The sequence below is a fragment of the Echinops telfairi genome, unplaced genomic scaffold (assembly GCF_000313985.2).
Source record: "Echinops telfairi isolate 266 unplaced genomic scaffold, ASM31398v2 ScPeMD7_7409;HRSCAF=8447, whole genome shotgun sequence".
Taxonomy (NCBI): domain Eukaryota; kingdom Metazoa; phylum Chordata; class Mammalia; order Afrosoricida; family Tenrecidae; genus Echinops; species Echinops telfairi.
Window position 1 is genome coordinate 1,083,171 of NW_022111309.1, and position 17,417 is coordinate 1,100,587.

General features: G+C 43.2%; 2 protein-coding genes across 5 annotated transcripts in view; one reads left to right on the top strand and one right to left on the bottom strand.

The window, feature by feature from the left end:
* Nucleotides 1-17,417, bottom strand: part of LOC123522426 (putative GTP-binding protein 6) — a 114,474-nt gene that overhangs the window by 94,224 nt on the left and 2,833 nt on the right. The window contains exon 2 of one of the 4 annotated variants that reach the window (XR_006680701.1): nucleotides 14,833-15,119. The exons of the other annotated variants lie outside the window; for them this stretch is intronic. The gene's annotated coding sequence lies outside the window, so the exon portion shown is untranslated. Of the gene's footprint in view, nucleotides 1-14,832; nucleotides 15,120-17,417 lie in introns of those variants that run through there. 4 annotated transcript variants of the gene reach the window in all.
* The window catches only part of LYSMD4 (LysM domain containing 4), a 17,989-nt gene continuing 11,671 nt past the window's right edge, over nucleotides 11,100-17,417 (top strand). The window contains exons 1-2 of the mRNA XM_045296488.1: nucleotides 11,100-11,115; nucleotides 11,206-11,456. The gene's annotated coding sequence lies outside the window, so the exon portion shown is untranslated. The remainder of the gene's footprint in view (nucleotides 11,116-11,205; nucleotides 11,457-17,417) is intronic.

Genomic DNA, 17,417 nt, shown 5'->3' on the forward strand with positions numbered 1-17,417 from the left:
CAGGGAAGAGACGAGCCAGTCAGGGTACGATATAGCAATGATGAAAAACACAACTTTCCTCTAATTCCTAAATGCTCCCCAATTCTACCTTGCAAGTCTGGCTGGACCAGAGGATGTACACTGGTACAGATAGGAACTGGAAACACAGGGAATCCAGGGCGGATGATCCCTTCAGGACCAGTGGTGTGAGGGACGATACCGGGATGATGGAGGGAAGGTGGGTTGGAAAGGGGGAACCGATGACAAGGATCTATCTACAACCTCCTCCCTGGGAGATGGACAACAGAAAAGTGGGTGAAGGGAGATGTTGAACAGTGCAAGATATGACAAAATAATAATTTATAAATTATCAAAGGTTTATGATGGAGGGAGGAGCGGGGAGGGAGGGGAAAAATGAGGACCTAATGTCGGGGGTTTAAATGGAGAGAAATGATGAGGGCAATGAATGTACAAATGTGCTTTACACAATTGATGTATGTATGGATTGTGATAAGAGTTGTATGAACCCATAATAAAATGATTTTTTAAAAAAGAATCAAACACCTAAGAATAAATCTAACCAGGGATATGTAAGGAAACCTATAAAACACTGATGAAAGTCGAAAAATGTTTCATGCACAAGGATTGGAAGTCTTATTGTTGATAAGATGTGCATACATACTACCCAAAGCAAAGTATAGATTGAACACAGTCCTGATCAAAATTCCAACAGAAATCTAGAGAAATAAAGAGTGTTTTTTTTTTAAATCCTCAGTTTTATTTGGAATTCCTGGAAGCTCTGAATAGCAAAAGCAATGTTGAAAGACAACAGAGTTGGAGGGCTCACATTTCTTGATCTTAAAGATACTATACTCTATTATAATCAAAACAGCCTCTACCGGCATAACAATAGACACATGGAAAAATGAAATAGAACTGGGAGTCCAGAAATAAACACAAACATATGGTTAACTGATTTTTTAAAACCATTTTCTTGGGGGCTTATACAACTCTTATCACGATCCATACATACATCAATTGTGTCAAGCACATTTTTACATTCGTTGCCCTCATCATTCTCAAATATTTGTTCTCCACGTAAGCCCCTGGTATCAGCGCCTCATTTTCCCTGGTCACCTGATTTTTTATGAGAAAAAGTCTGCTTCACAGGAAAGATGACTTTCTTCCACTACTGGAGAAATTGGATTTCTACATAGAAAAAAACCGAACTACATCCATCCACACACCATAAAAAAAACAAATTCAAGATGGATTAAAAGCCTCAATGTGCAACTAAGCCCATAAAATTCTTAGAGGAACAAGCAGGGGCAACGTTTTCAGGCCTTGCTTTCAAAAGTGGCCTACCTCGTACAAACAGCAAATGACAAAATAAATAAATGTGGCCCCATAGAAATTAAAAGTTTTTGTTCATCAATAGACTTTACAAAAAAAAAGGAAAAGCAAAAACAAATTATAAACTGGGAGAATATCTTTGTAAGCAATACTCATGTATCCAATAAGATTCTAATAATATCTATATAAGATTATACATATGACACCAATAAAAAGATAAATAATTTAATCATGTGCCAACAACAGATGAATGAATTTTAAAAATGTACATACATACAATGAAATACCACTCTCAGGAGGAGAAATGCAGTTTTGATCCATGTCACAGTATTGATAGAGTTCGAAGACATACAGAGTAAAATAAGTCAATCATGAAAGACAAATATTATATGACCTTACTTCACTTACATTAAAAGAAGAGGTAAATGTATAAAGAACAAAGTTTATTAGTGATTACTAGGGATTGGAGGGGTAGGGGCAAAATTAATGGTAATTGGAATAACATTTTGCTGTAATTATAATAGCTTATGATTGTTGTCAATAAGTTGTACTCTTATAAAAAGTTGAGCTGGCAAAAGTTGTGTAACGACAAAAAAATTTGCTGAGGCAGATTATGGGATTTGATTCCTTGGTTGGAAACTTTAGGGTCATAGTTTTAATGAACATCCAAATTAATTGGCCTATGTCTTCAGTGCTTCTGTTCTATCTCCTAGGTCCTTGCACAGGGCCTGGGGTCTTAAAAGCTTGCAAGAAAACATTCAAGGTACAACTGGTCTCTATTCACCTAGACAATAGAAGAAGGAGGTTCTGGAATAGGAGGAAGAAATGGAATGTGTGGATGATTGCCTTCATAAACAACTGTTTTCTCAAGGAGAGATGCGGGTCTGCTCAGAACATACAGGAGCAAGCTAAGAAGGAAGGAGAGAGAGAAAGAGAGAGAGCGAGAGAGGATCACATCCTGGCCCACCAAGCACCGAGGATGATATTCCTGCTCAGAGTAGCCAATGCACAGAGAGGACTGTAGGGCCAGCCCCAACATGAATATGTACACTGGTACAGATAAGAGTTTGCAACACAGGGAATGCAGGACAGATAAAACCCTCAGGACCAATAATGAGAGTAGTGATACCAGGAGGGTAGGTGGAAAGGGGCGGGGAGAAAGGGGGAACCAATCACAATGATAGACATATAACTCCCTCCCTCCCAGAGGGGCAGACGACAGAAAAGTGGGTGAACAGAGACAGTGGTCCATGTAAACATAACTCCTCCCCTCAGTAATTTGCAAATTATCAGGGATTCATGAGGGAGGGAGGGCGGGAGAGGGGGAAATGAGTTTGTACCAAGTCTCAAGTAGAAAGAAAATGTTTTGAAAATGATGATGGCAACATATGTACAAAGGTGGTTGACACAATGGATGGATGTATGGATTGTGATAAGAGCTGTGGGAGACCCCCATAAAATAATTTTTTTTAAAATAAAAATAATTAAATAAAGGATATTGTTCCTCCTGGAAAAAAAATACAACCTTGATCTATCCCACCTGAATTTCTAGACTATCTCAAACATAGGTTCCGTGCATTGAACAGAAGAGTTGAGGAACTGTGAGTGGAAATCAAAAACAACACTAGGGAAGGAAGCAAAGGTCATTAACAGACAGGAAATAAAGAAAAGGTCCAAGTGAATGCCAGGAAGAGACTCTGAAACTTTCTCTTAATTATAGAGTACCTAAAGCATAAAGAAGAAATGATTAAATCAAGTAGCTGAATAGAAATGTCAAATTGCTGCTCAAGAAGACAAAGCCAAATATTACAATGAGAATTGTTCATATAGAAACTGCTAAACTGGTGTATGTTTTTGAAGTGTATATTCTCAACAATAATAAAATAAAATTATATTTCAAAAATAAAATATTTTTTTAAAAGTGAATAGGAGAAAATATTTGGTCACTATATCAGCTAATGCTTTAATATGAAGAATACATAAAGAATTAGAAATTAACAGCAAAAAGGCAAACAACCAATTAATAATGGGCAAAGGACTTGGACAAACATTTCTCGAAAGAAGGTATGCAAATGATAGTCATACAAGCCTATGAAACAATGCCCAACTTCCTTAATCCTTAGAAGTCATTCCTGCCGAGTGGGTGCTGACGTAATCCCGTAGGACCGAGTCGAGTTTCCCCACAGAGTTTCAATCCTGGAATCTTTATGGAGGACGGCTGCTACATCTTTCTGCTGGCAGGGTGAGTTTGGGATTAAGGTGTGAGAGGAGGCTTGACTATCTGGGTGGACCCTTTTGTGTCGGCATCAGTAAGGGAAACTCAGTAGAGTTTCCTACAATCGCGGGCATGATTTGTGCTGTACCCTGACTGCACTAGCAGGCTGTTCAACTCCTCCAAAAACGATACCCTTTCAAAGTTACTGGGGCAAGAAGAGATGATGTTGGATGTGGGTCTGTGTGTCCCAGATCCTTCATCCCCAACCCCACGTTGTTTGGCACCGTGGTAGGAACCTCTGGAACTCACAGATCAGCTGAAATCCTGCTGGGTTTGTCAGTGGGAGAACTGGCATTAAGATTCCCTGGCAAAGGAAGAAAGAATGTAAGTATTGTTTCTCCTCCTTTTCCGACTCACAGCATCACTCCCTCAATCTTTATATCTCATTATGGCTCCACTCCCATTGAATAGTTGTGGTTCCAGATTCTCTCGGGTCATTAAGCCCTGGGTGCCAATAACAACAACTCTGTTCTTCAGTCTAGGGATAGTGGTGTCTCTCTTTGGTTGTTAATCTCTGTTTAGCCCCAATGTTTCGTCTCTCCATTGCCTATCAAATCAACTCCTGCATTTAACTCCCTCAGTTGGGGTAGTGGTTTATTCATTGGGCTGCTAACCTTCAGGTCAGCAGTTCTAAACCATCAGCCGCCCCTTGGGAGAAGGATGAGGCTTCCTACTCTGGGAAACTCACAAGGGCAGTTCTACCCTGTCCTACTGGGTAGCTCCTATGAGTCAGAGTGGACTCAACGGGAGTAAGAGTCAGTTGGGAACGCTAGAGCAGCGTCTTGGTTAAACCCTGATAGGTACAGAAACCCACTGTTCCTGAAATAATAGAGTCCAAAACTACTGCTGAGAGGGTTAGAGATTTAGCAGACTTTCAATCAATGACAGCTCCCCATTTCATCCGCTATTGTTGTTAATTGTCATCAAGTCAGCTCTTACTCAGAGCAAACCCAAGTACAACAGAACAAAACGTTTCCTGGCTCCATCCACAATCACTGATATACTTGCATCCACTGTGTATTTTGAGTTCATTCCAACCTGAGCATGTGTCCTAGCAAAGAATTCAGTCTGTTTAAAGGCACAGACTCCAAAGAAAAGAATCAGACTAATCATTGGGGTTTAGGGTAGGTTATGTACTAATACAGTCTTCCAAGTAATGTTATGACGTATCTGTCTAATGCTTATAAACCATTTACCACTCTCTTATTTGTACATCTTAAAATCAGTTCTTCAAGGAAAACAGTAACCCCCTGAGGAAGTGGGCAAAAGCTCTGAAAAGAAGTTTCACTAGGGAAGAGACCCGAATGGCCTATAAACATGAGAAATGCTCCCGATCATTGGCCCTCAGAAAAATGCAAATTAAAACAACCACGAGATCCACCCTTGAAAATAGCCCAAATCAGAAAATCAGAGAGCAACAAAAGTTGGAGCGGCTGTAGCAAGATAGGAACTCTCCTCCACTGCGGGTGGTCATGGAGATGTGTACAGCCTCTGTGGACAGCGATCTGGCGATATTTAAAGCAAATAGAAATTGAGCAACCTTATGACCCAGCTATCGTTCTACAGGTCATATACCCAGAAGAGGTAAGAAATAAAACACGACCAGTCATCCGTGCTCCAATGTTTGCTGTGGTGCAATTCACAATCGCAAAGAATTAGAAACAACCTCCATTTCCATCAATAGACAGTGAACTAGAAAACTCTAGCACATACACACAATGGAGTACGACGCATCACTAAAAAGCACTGATGATCACATGAAGTACGCTGTTTCTTGGGAAGAGTTGGAGGAAATTATGCTAAGGGAAGTTAGCCAATCACAAAAGGACAAGCACAACCTGAGTCCACTGAGGTAATATAATCAGCACAGTAGATATAGAAGAAAATCCACTTACTTAACATTATACGAGTTGAAGTACAGGCAGTTGGGTGTGGGTCCCACCAAACCCAAGAAGGTACACGTTATCCCAACACAAAGAAGGGAAAGGGGGAAAGGGGAAAAGAGTTGGGGAGAATGGGAGACGATGGCACTGGGGAAGCAGGGCGCTAACCCACCCAGGGGGAGAGGATCGGTTATGTCTGCACAGAAGTAGGAGTGTGCATGCAGAACCCACCATGGCGCACCAGGCCTTGAGGGCAACGTAACCACGTGGAACAATGCATGGAAAGAGTGGGCTACAGGGCCAGCCCCAATCAGAGCCAAACTGACCCCCGCTACCGAGGAGAACACTTAACCTGCAGAGGGGCTGGCCTGCCATGACAACATGGAAGCAAACCAAGAAGGAAAGAGAGAGAGAGATGGTCTAGACCCCATATCAGCACACCAAGCCCGGAGGATGAAGTCCCTGCCCAGCGCTGCTAAGGCACAGAGAGGACTGTCGGGCTGCCAACAGCTGAAGACATGATGTCCCTTCAGTGGAGCAGACTGCTTCAGAGGACCGCACTGGGGACACTCAGTGGGGAGTTAGTCTGGTCGGAACATGCCACAGCCGTGCAAACCAAGAAGGGAAGATAACAGATCAGCAACGGGAGCACAGAAAGCCAAAGAGCCCCTGAGGAGGTTCAAAATAGACTTAAGGCTCAGAGGGGGAGCTCCCGGAATCCCCCCAGGACCAGTAGGGAGATAGTCATAAAGGTCAGCAGACAGACCTGGAATTATGGGTTTTTTTTGTGGGGGGGCTAGTTATTATCTTTTTTTCCTTCCTCTTTTTATTCAGTCTTTCGTTTTCTTTTTGTTTGGTCTCTGTGGTTGTTGGTTTTGCCTACCTCTATAAGGCATGGGAAGCGAGCCTGGGGAGAAATCAAATGACTGATTTGGAGGATTTGGATGGAGAAGGAGGTGGGGGGAGGGAGCCGTGGGCAAACAACACGATAGGCAGGGGAACAGCTAGGGAATTCAAATCAACAATGAGGAGGACGTAGACATCCTAGGGGTGCTGGGGCAACAGCAATCTAGCTAAGAGGAATGACTAAGAGGCAGAAGAAGGGGGAGCATGTTGGTGGGGCAGGAGGAAGGTAAAAAGAAACAGAGGAAAGATCTAGGAAGCAAAGCTATGGATAGAGGTATAAGCATAGGTGTGTACATATGTAAATACATTAATTCATAAAAATAGACGTATAGGCCTATGTACAGATATTTATATGGTAATACAATGAGGTAGTGGATGTATTCGGGCCTCTGCTCATGCCCTCCTCAATGCAAGAACACTTTGTTCAAAGTGTTCTAACAACCTGGCATTCTGTGATGCTCACCCTCCTGGCACGATCACTGAAGACAAAATGGGTGCATAAGCAAATGTGATAAAGAAAGTGGATGCTGCCTGGCTATCAAAAGATATAGCATCTAGGGCCTTAAAAGCTTGAAGTTAAATAAGTGGCAATCTAGCAGAGAAGCAACAAGGCCACACAGAAAAAGCACACCAGCCTGTGCGATCATGAGGTGTCGATAGGATTGGGTAACAAACAAACAAACAAAAAACATATAGTTGAGAACAAGGGGGTCAGAGCAGAGACCCAAACCCATCTGTACACAATGGGACATCCCCTCACAGAAAGATCACAAGGAAGGGATGAGTCAACCAGGGCACATGAGATAGTTAAGGTATATTGTGCCAACCTAGCCAATAAACACTTGTGGGATTAATTGAAGGGCGGAGAGATAAATGGTCCAGTGAGCCTTGCCTTTCTAGTTCTCGGGTCTCTTGCTCTCTGATGACTGGAATAGGGTGCAGCTGCCTTAGCCAGTTCCCTGCTTCAGCTGGCAAGGATCACTTCTTGCAAGACATCCCTGAGGAGAAGACACATGGACCTACCCTGATGCAGCCCTGGTACTAGAGCAGCTGCATGGTGACCCCTGCCAGTGCTGAGATGTTTACACGCTCACTGATTTGGCTTTCCTCCTGAAGTCAGTGTCATTGTGTGTGTTTTGTGAGATTGAGGAGGACTTTGTAGATTGGTGTAGGACATATGGGCTAATGTTGGACTTATGGACTTGGACAGCACTGAGTTGGGATGCTTTCTTAATGTACACTTCCCCTTTATATAAAACTCTCTCTTATATATATGAGTTTCTGTGGATTTGTTTCCTAGTTTACCCAGACTAACACAGCACAGTATAGCACCAATGTAATACACAATATTCCTCTGATTCTTTGAGGGTTCCTCACCCCCACTATCATCATGGCAGTCTTGCCTTTCACTGCAGGCTGGATGGGAGCATGTGCACAGGTCCAGATAAGAGATAAGAGCTTATGACACAGAGAATCCAGGAACAGGAATGGGAGTAGTGATACCAGGAGGGTAGTGGAGGGGAGGAAGGGGGAACCATGCAATGACCGACACACAACCACAACCCACACATCCAGGGAGACTAGCAACAGAAACCATGGGGGAAAGGAGACAGTGGTCAGTGTAAGGTATGATGATAATAATGATTTATAATTTACCAAGGGGTCACAAGGGTAGGGTTAGAGGAGGGAGGGAAAAAAGAGGAGCTTATACCAAGGGCTTAATAGAAATTAAATGTTTAGAAAATAATGATGGCAACATATGTACAAATATGCTGGATACAATTGATGTACAGATTATTTTAAGAGTTGTAAGAACCCCCAATAAAATGATCTTTTAATAAAAAACAAACAAACAATCTGTAGAGGAGACCTCACTTTACCTAATGTCAGTTTTTTTAATTTTAGAGTTGTGGGGTGAGGACTGGGAAAGTACCATATAGTTCCTACCATATAGTTATTGCCTCAGGACCACCCTAATTTAATAGATTAAATTATAATAAATAGTAAATAGTAATAGTAATAGTAAATCTGGTTTACTGGGCCATGTTGCACTCGGAAAAATCTGCTGTAAAAGGTATCTTTAATATATTAAAAAGAAAAAATGTTACTTTATAAAAGGAAATAGAGGAAAGAGCTAGGATGCAAAGTGCATTTATAGAGGTCTAAATACAGATATGTGCATATGTAATATATTTATATATGATGATGGAGAAATAAATTTATGTGCATATATTTAAAGGTTTAGTATTAAGGTAGCAGATGGACATTGGGCCTCCACTCAAGTACTCCCTCAATGCAAGAACACTTTGTTCTATTAAACTGGCATTCCTTGATGCTCACCTCTCTGACACGATCGCTGAAGACAAATGGGTGCATAAGCAAATGTGGGGAAGAAAGCTGATGGTGCCTGGCTATCAAAAGATATAGCATCTAGGGCTTAAAGGCAAACAAACGGCCATCTAGCTCAGCAGCAACAAAGCCCACATGGAAGAAGTACATCAGCCTGTGTGATCATGAGGTGTCGATAGATCAATTATCAGGCATCAAAGACTGAGAAAAAAAATCATATCATTGTGAATGAGGGGGAGTGCAGAGTGGAGACCCAAAGCCTATCTGTAGGCAACAGGACATCCCCTTACAGAAGGGTCTCAGGAAGGAGACAAGCCAGTCGGGGTACAGCTTAGCACCAATGAAACATACAACTTTCTTTAATGTTTCATGCCCCCTCCCCCACTATCATGATCCCAATTCTACCTTACAAACCAGGCTAGATCAGAGGATGTACACTGGTACAGATCAGAGCTGGAAACACAGGGAACCCAGGACAGATAAACCCCTCAGGACCAAAAATGAGAGTAGCCATACCAGGAGGGGAAGGGAAAGGGGGGGAGAGAAAGGGGGAACCAATCACAATGATCTAAATATAACCCCTTCCCTGAGGGGGTGGACAACAGAAAAGTAGGTGAAGGGAGATATCACAGTGTAAGCCACGACAAAATAATAATAATTTATAAATTATCAAGGGTTTGGGAGGGAGGGAGGGGGAAAATTAGGAGCTGAAGCCAAGGGCTCAAGTAGAAAGAAAATGTTTTGAGAATGATGATGGCAACACGTGTACAAATGTGCTTGACATGTATGTATGGATGGATTGTGATGAGTTGTACTGAGCCCCAATAAAATGATAAAAAAATGATGTTACTTTAGAAACTAAGGTGTGCTTTACTCGTCATAGTATTTTTAATCACTTCACATTTATGCATGTGTTGGAAGACCAAAGAACTTATGCTTTTGCATTATGACACCATCAAGGAATATATAATACGCCATGGGCTGCAAGAAGAATAAACAAATTTGTCCTGAAAGAAGTGCAGCCAAAATGGTCCTTAGAAGTAAGGGTGGCAGACTTCCTGTTGGACTTCAGATAAAGCACAGGAGGCTCAGTTCCTGAAGGAGGTCACGTGCTTGGCATAGACGGCCGGTGAACAGGAAGACCCCCAGCAAGGTGGACTAACACTGTGGCTGCTAAACTGGGCTCGAACATAAGCACCGTCAGGATGCCATAGACGGTGTTTCTTTCTGTTGGGCACGGGGTCCCTATGGGTCAGAACCAACTGATGACCCCTAACAACGTTACACAGCAACAACCAACGGAGACCGGAAGAGGCCCTGAGGCTGTTGCCTAGAGCAACTATCTCACGTCACTTAAAAAATTAAGATGGTCACTCTTAAGTACTATACTTCTTTAAAAATTTAACGAAAAGAGGCCAACTAGCCAACAGTTACTCTAAAGCATAGATACCAGTGTGGGGTTCGGAGGAAGCAAAGGTAATGGGAATGTTGAACAGAAATAATGAGAATGTTGAAACAATGCTGTTAGCTTTTATTGTTTGCGCTCTACGAGGAGTCCCTTAGTGGCACAAATGGCCAAGGGTTCCACTACCAGCCAGAGGTTGGAGGTGGGCCCACCCAGAAGCACCTGAGAAGAAGGCCTGACAGCCTGCTTCCAAGAGGCCACAGCCACAGGCGCCGGAGCTGGTTTCAGGGTAATTTTACCTGACAGTTCCTGAAGGCTTATTGCACGTGAGACACTTGCCCAGCACGTGGCAGCTATTTCCTGCTTAAACCTTTTAAAATTTATTTATTTAAAGATCATTCCATTGGGAGCTCTTAGAGCTCTTATAACAATCCATACATCATTTGTATCAAACATATGTTGCATCATTTTATAAACATTTCTATTTGCGCCCTTGGTATCAGTTTTTCCCCTCCTTCCCACTCTCCCACCCTTGTGACCCCTTAATTATTATTAATTTCATATCTTACACTGACCACTGTTTCCCTTCCCCCATTTTTTGTTGTTCATCCCCTGCTCATGCGCATGCCCGTGTGTGTGTGTGTGTGTGTGTGTGTGTGTGTGTGTGGGGAGGGGGCCGTTCCTCTATCTGTCTTCAGAAGTACCTCTGCTCCGGGTTGCAGGCCCCTGGTATCGCTATTCCCATGTCTGTCCCTGACGGGTTTATCTGACCTGAATTCCATCTGTCGTGAATGTGAGCTCTTATCTCTAGCTGGGTACATGCTCTGGTCTAGCCAGAACTGAAAGGCAGGGCTGGGTCATGACAGTAGGGGGTGAGGAAGCCTCAAAGAACCAGAGGAATAGTGTGTGTTTCACCAGTGCTGTACTGCACCCTGGTTGACTCATCCCTTCCTGGTGACCCTTCTGTGAGGGAATGTCCCATTGTGTACAGACGGGTGTTAGCTCTCGGCTCCGATCCTCCTCGTTCTCAGCAATATGTTTTGTGTTTGTTTTAGGTCTTCTGCTGATCCTGCTTAATCCTGACAATAGCAGGAACGACCTCAGGTCTCAAAGAAAAAGAATCAGGCTGGTGGAAATCAGGAAGTTTTCCTACAGGTTGGAATGTTAGACGTTTGGCTTCAGAACCCACGGCTCTTACTACTGTGTGGTACTGTGTTGTCGCTGCCATGGGGCCTGGCCTGACTAATGGTGGCCCCTGGCAACGCTGTTGGGCCTGCGCCATCCCTGTGCCGAGTTGCGGACTGTGGTGAGTTCCAGACGGGAATGTGGTAAACCACAGGGTTTTTTCACTGGCTGATTTTTAAGAAGTAGATCTCCATATCTTTCTTTCTCGTCTGAGTGTGGATACATACAGTTAATGTGGTTTACTGCTTACTACTAAAAACATGTTAGTTCCTACTGCACGGTGACCTCCTCGGACAAGGTCAAAGTGCAGAGGAACATAGATAAGGCCATGGAAATCACCCAGGAATAGGCATGATGAGTGCTCTGCTCTATCAGCGGTACTGTTGAGTATTTTTGGCCCTTTGTTTTCTAGTCATTTTAAAAGCAGTATTCTTTATTCATAAACATCTGCCTATGCTAATAACTATGCTTTGACAAAACTACCTTATATGAGTTCACTTTTACTTCATTCTGTAAATGAACTCCATTAATTCTACATATCTATAGGTGGAGGAGTCCTGGTGGCACACTGGCTCCATGTTGGGCTGTGATCTGCAAGGTCAGCAGTTCAAAGCTACCAGCTGCTCTGCAGGAGAAAGATGAGGCTTTCTACTTCTGTGAAGAGTATGGCTTCTGAAACCCACGGCGGCGGTGCTCTACCTTGTCCTATGAGTCAGAATCCACTCGATGGCTGTGAACTTGGTTTGGGCTTGGAATCTACAGGTGGACATCTAGGCATTGCTCCCAACCTCCTCCATTGTCCACCATTAAGAACATTAAGAACACTTTTGTAGCTAAATCTTTTTATGTATCCTAATTACTTCTTGGTAAACTCCTAAATGTGGGATATAAAATTCAAAGAACCTGCACATTTAAAAAGTCGTTGCTACATAATGCTAGAAATGTTCCACTTTATACTCCCACAAGCAGGAGTTAAGAGTACTCTTTTTCTGACATGTACCACCACATTGGAAACAATCCTATTAAAGTTTGGCATGTCCAGTTTCAAGAACTATAAAGAGCATCTAGCAGTTATTTGAGTTTTTACTTATCTGACTCTGTCAAGTTAAGCCTTGTCCCTTATACATTTAATAGCCATTAGTACTTCTTTATGGAGCCCTGGTGGCAAAGTGGTTATATATTGGGCTGCTAACCACAAGTTCAGCAGTTTGAAACCACTAGCCACTCCAGGTGAGACAGACGGAGCTGTACACTCCTATAAAAAGTTATAGTCTAGGCTGCTATGAGTTGACATTCACTCTATGGCAGTAAGTGAGTACTTTGTTAATGAGTTCTTACATCATTTAGTAATAATTCTATTGACATTCTTGCTTTTCTTTAAGATCTAAAGGCCTTGCATGCATAAACTATATTAACATATGTAATGTCAAGGATGACAGATTTTTTTTGATGACAGTTATTTTTAACTGATATGTCATATTGAAAACAGGTGTGGGCACCACTTCTGGACTCCTCAGGCTTCAGTAGGAGAAGGAGAGCCCCACGTTGGCTCAAGGCTGAATTGCCACCAGGCCAAAGTCAGACATGTCTCCTCATTCCATCCGTCTTTATCCTATCAGACACCAACCTCTCCTCCCAACCCCTCCGCTGGGCTTGATAATCTGTTACAATAACGATGCAGAACTCACAGAAAACACTCATGATTATGGGGGATTTGTTGAGTAAGTTGAGGTTACCACAAGTCAAGATCAAAAACATTAAGGATATGTCGACGGCAGTGCATCTCTCTCTGGTTGTCAGCCTCTCAGTTACGTGGTTCCTTGGGCTCTGCCTTGTTCTGTGGGCCAGGAAAACCATCATCTGCCTCATGATCCTGGTGCAGCTTCTCCGGTAATGCCCTGTGGTCTGAGTGCAACTCACCTACAGTCTCGAGGTCTCCGCACGGCATGGCCACTTCACGGAGGGGTCATCTTCTTTCTTGACGATCATGGGATTTCCTGTTCCTTTTCCTGAGACGGCTCTCTTATCCCCACAGGAATGGCAACATGGATTAATCTCCAAATTAGAGTCCCCTACACTTATTGGCTTGCTGCCCTGCCCCTCCCCCCTCTCCCCAGTCATTTGGTGGGAGCTACAAACACGTGGATGCAAAAGCTAAAATGAGTAATTTCATCTAACCACACATATGTCCTTTACATTTTCAAATACCAGTATGTACAAGTTATTGAGCACTTGGCTGCTAATCAAAAGGTGATTCATTTGAGTGCACCTAGAGGTACAAAAAAGACCTGGTAATCTCCTCCCCCCAAATCAACCACAGAAGACCCTATGGAGCACCATTCTATTCTGACATACCTCAGAGTCACCCACAACCTGAAACTTCAAGTCAAGCCTACCTGATCTACAAGCAGGTGGCGAGTCATCTTCATGGCTTCTGGTCGTGGCTATCTTGGGTGTTTTCTGGGTGCGAAATGAACTGTACGGTCTGAGAAAGGGGCATGAGGGGTAAGTGCAGTAGACGGGCTAGGTGGGAAAATGGTCCAGGCAAGTTAAATGGATTGCCATCTCAGGTCTGGGAACCACAAAGTAGGGAGACCAAAGCCCAGAAAGGTCACACAGCCCGAGTAGCTTTGGACTCCAGCACTGTATGTTTCTTCCTTTATGCCTTAGTCACTGCAAACCTGCCGTGCAAGTCTAGCAAGCACCTTCACGTCTCTGGGTCCAAACCCTCTTCATAAAATGAAAACTCATGGCTTAAGAATTTCTAAGGACACTGACAATGCAACTCTGGTTCTCGCCCACGGGGAGCGTGAAGTATTCTGGGAAGCAGCGCCTTCTTCTCATTCCTTTCTACTCTGACAGGAATTCCCTGGGGGGAGGTCACACTTAGGGATGGAAGGGCCTACATTTGGCAGGAGTTTCAGGGGTTATCTGAGTAGGCACATGAGTTTCTGAAGGTTAGATCACAAGCTTTCTTAGGACTGGGGCGTCCCTGGGTAATGCAAAAGGTTAATGTGCTTGGCTACTAACAGACAGGAGAGAGGCTTGAGTCTATTTAGAGGCACCTCAGAAAAAAAGAGCTAGCAGTCCAGTGGAACCCCTACGGTGTACAGTTCTACTCTGACATAGGTGGCTCACCAGGAATTGATTTGACCATACCAATTTTCTCACAGCTAGAGTGGAGGGATTTTCTTGGTGAAAGTTACTTTGAAAAACCCAATTGGTGGGCCCTGATGCTCTAGCATCTTCCCCTCTCTCACCTAGGCCTGAGAAATGGTGTCTCAGGTAACCCAATCTGGGAGAAAACGTTGGTGTCTTTCTGAGAGAATTGTTTACTAGGTTAAGAGCTTCCTGAGTTCAGCTGTGTTGTAGGAAAACAAAATTGAGTCTTGCTTTATAACACTCCAGATGTACATGCTTGGATAGCTTAATTTCTTTTCTAGTAATTTTTATGTCAGGATGGCTTTTCTTGAGAAAGAAACCCAGTGACTTATATGTATAAGAAAGAAATTTATATCCACAAAGCAATTTCCATCAATAAGCTGGCCAACAGAGCTACAGATCAGGCCAGCCCAGTTCACCTCCACTTCATACTTTGGATGCTAGCTGGCTCTTCTTGACTGACACCGCTGCTGCCTGCATCAGAAAGCGGGAAGACCACAAGATAATGGAGTGGAGTACATCCAATTTCTGCAGGCAACATGGCAGACTTCTGGCAGCTCCTAGGACTGGCAGATAACATGATGGGCCACTGGATCAAGTCCCACGAAGTCAGATGCAGGATCTAGGCCAGCAGGAAGAAGAGACATCTAGTTCTCTATGGCATCTAGTTATAGATGTACAATATACCACTCTCAAGGAGATATCATCAGCTGTGACATCGTATCTCACAGGCGAGACCTATGCCGTTGTAGGGAGGATCCTGGCCAAGTTGACACACAACCTAAGTATCACTGTATTTTTTATTCATAAACATCTTATCATCTCAATACCTATGCTTCTACAGGATTACTTTCAATGAGTGCATTTTATTTTCTAAATAAGCTAAATTTATTCGATCCGGTTTCCTACTGTTAAGAACATTTTTGTATCTAAGACCTTCGTAAACTTTGAAGCCAACTATTTAGGGGTTGTGTTCTGTCTCTTGTAGTTGTGATATCTTGGACAAATAACTTAATTGTGTTGTACCTAAAAATGTAAGGTAGCCAATCATTCCATTACAATTAATGAAGATCTTAAGAGTAGCTTAAATAATGAGGATATCTATTATTGCCATCTCATGCATCTTCCATCTTTCAGCTCTGTCATCCTTAGCACATTGGATTCTACCTCCAATGTTACCTCATGATCCCAAAGGACTCTTTGTGCGCTGGCCATCACATCTTAATTCAAAGCAGCTGGAGGAAGGATAAAAAAAGACTAACACATTTTCCAGGACTTCTACAGAAGTGTCTTGTAAGAGACTTTCCAAAAGTCCCACTTATATTTACTTCTTACATCTTATATTTTCATAGTCTGACACTTACTGTATACTCTGCTGTGAAGAAAACTGGAAAATATATCCTTGCTCAGCACATTGCTCTCCCAAGTAATATTGAGGTTCTGTTTCTCAGGAAAAGGTGAGACTAGCTGTAAAGGCAATGTAAAATGATCCCATATTCCGACCTTTCCGTCTGCATGCTGGGATTTATAGTAGTACCTATGCCATAGGTTTGGGCTCAGATCTGTTGCTAGCACCTTGTTAGCTACATTATTGTATATCCAAGAGGAAATAAAGGGGCACATAATATTGCATTGCTATGAAAAGTTTTTACCCTCCAGACCCACTGAAAAGATCTCAGGAACCCCCAGATGACACTATCTTTGAGAACATTTGTAGTAAAGAAGCAGGTAATTCTTGGGGGGACCTTAACATTGAAAAGACACATAAGCTTCCTTTTGCCTTTACAAAGTTGGCTTGATTTTTATCATCAGACATAATTTGGTTTGTATCTTTCACCGTTTTGGCATGATCTCCAATCATCTCTTCTGCATATGTTTGTCTTCCCGTTGAAAATGTCAGCCCTGTGGAGGCTTGCCAGTCAGGTTTCAAACCGTGCCCTTCGGGCTTGCACACAGAAGTTCCACATACATCACCTGAATGAAAGAAGCACTCTTCCTGGATGATAAAACTCAAGCTCACTGCCATTGAGTGGATGCTGACCTGTCCCTGTGGGCTTCTGACATGGCAACTCTTCATAGGAGTGGAAAGCTCCGTTTTCTCCCACGGAGCACTGGTGCCTTCAGACTGCGGACCTGGCAGTTAGCAGCCCAGTGAGTAGCCACTTCGCTGCTATATCTAATATGCTATATAATGCAGCTTTGCACATTCTGTTCAGTTCTTCTCTCCATTAGTCACACTTTAAAATTCTAACTCAGACTTCCATCTTGCCCGGTCGAGGGCTGCGCGCTAAAAATACCAGCAGCAGTAGGAAGCTCGGACACTGGCGTTTGGATTGTGTTGCTGCCCTTCCATCCTGTGTCTCCTACCAGGGACATCTCATGAGGTCTCGCCTCAAGCTCAGACCCCAAACTCACTGTTTTTTGTTTTTTTAATCAGTTTATTGGGGGGCTCATACAACTCTTATCACAATCCATGCGTACATCAATTGTGTAAAGCACATCTGTACATTTGTTGCCCTCATCATTCTCAAAACATTTGCTCTCCACCCAAGCCCCTGGCATCAGCTCCTCATTTTCCCCTCCCTCGCTGCTCCCCCACCCCATGAACCACTGATCATTTATAAACTATTATTTTGTCATATCTTACACTGTCCGACATCTCCCTTCACCCACTTTTCTGTTGTCCGTCCCCCAGGGAGGAGGTTATATGGAGATCCTTGTAATTGGTTCCCCCTTTCCTACCCTCCCTCCCAGTATCGCCACTCTCAGCACTGGTCCTGATGGGATCATCCGCCCTGCATTCCCTGTGTTTCCAGTTCCTAGCTGTACCAGTGTACATCCTCTGGTCTAGCCAGACTTGCAAGGTAGAATTGGGGTCATGATAGTGGGGGTAGGAGGGAGGAAGCATTTAGGAACTAGA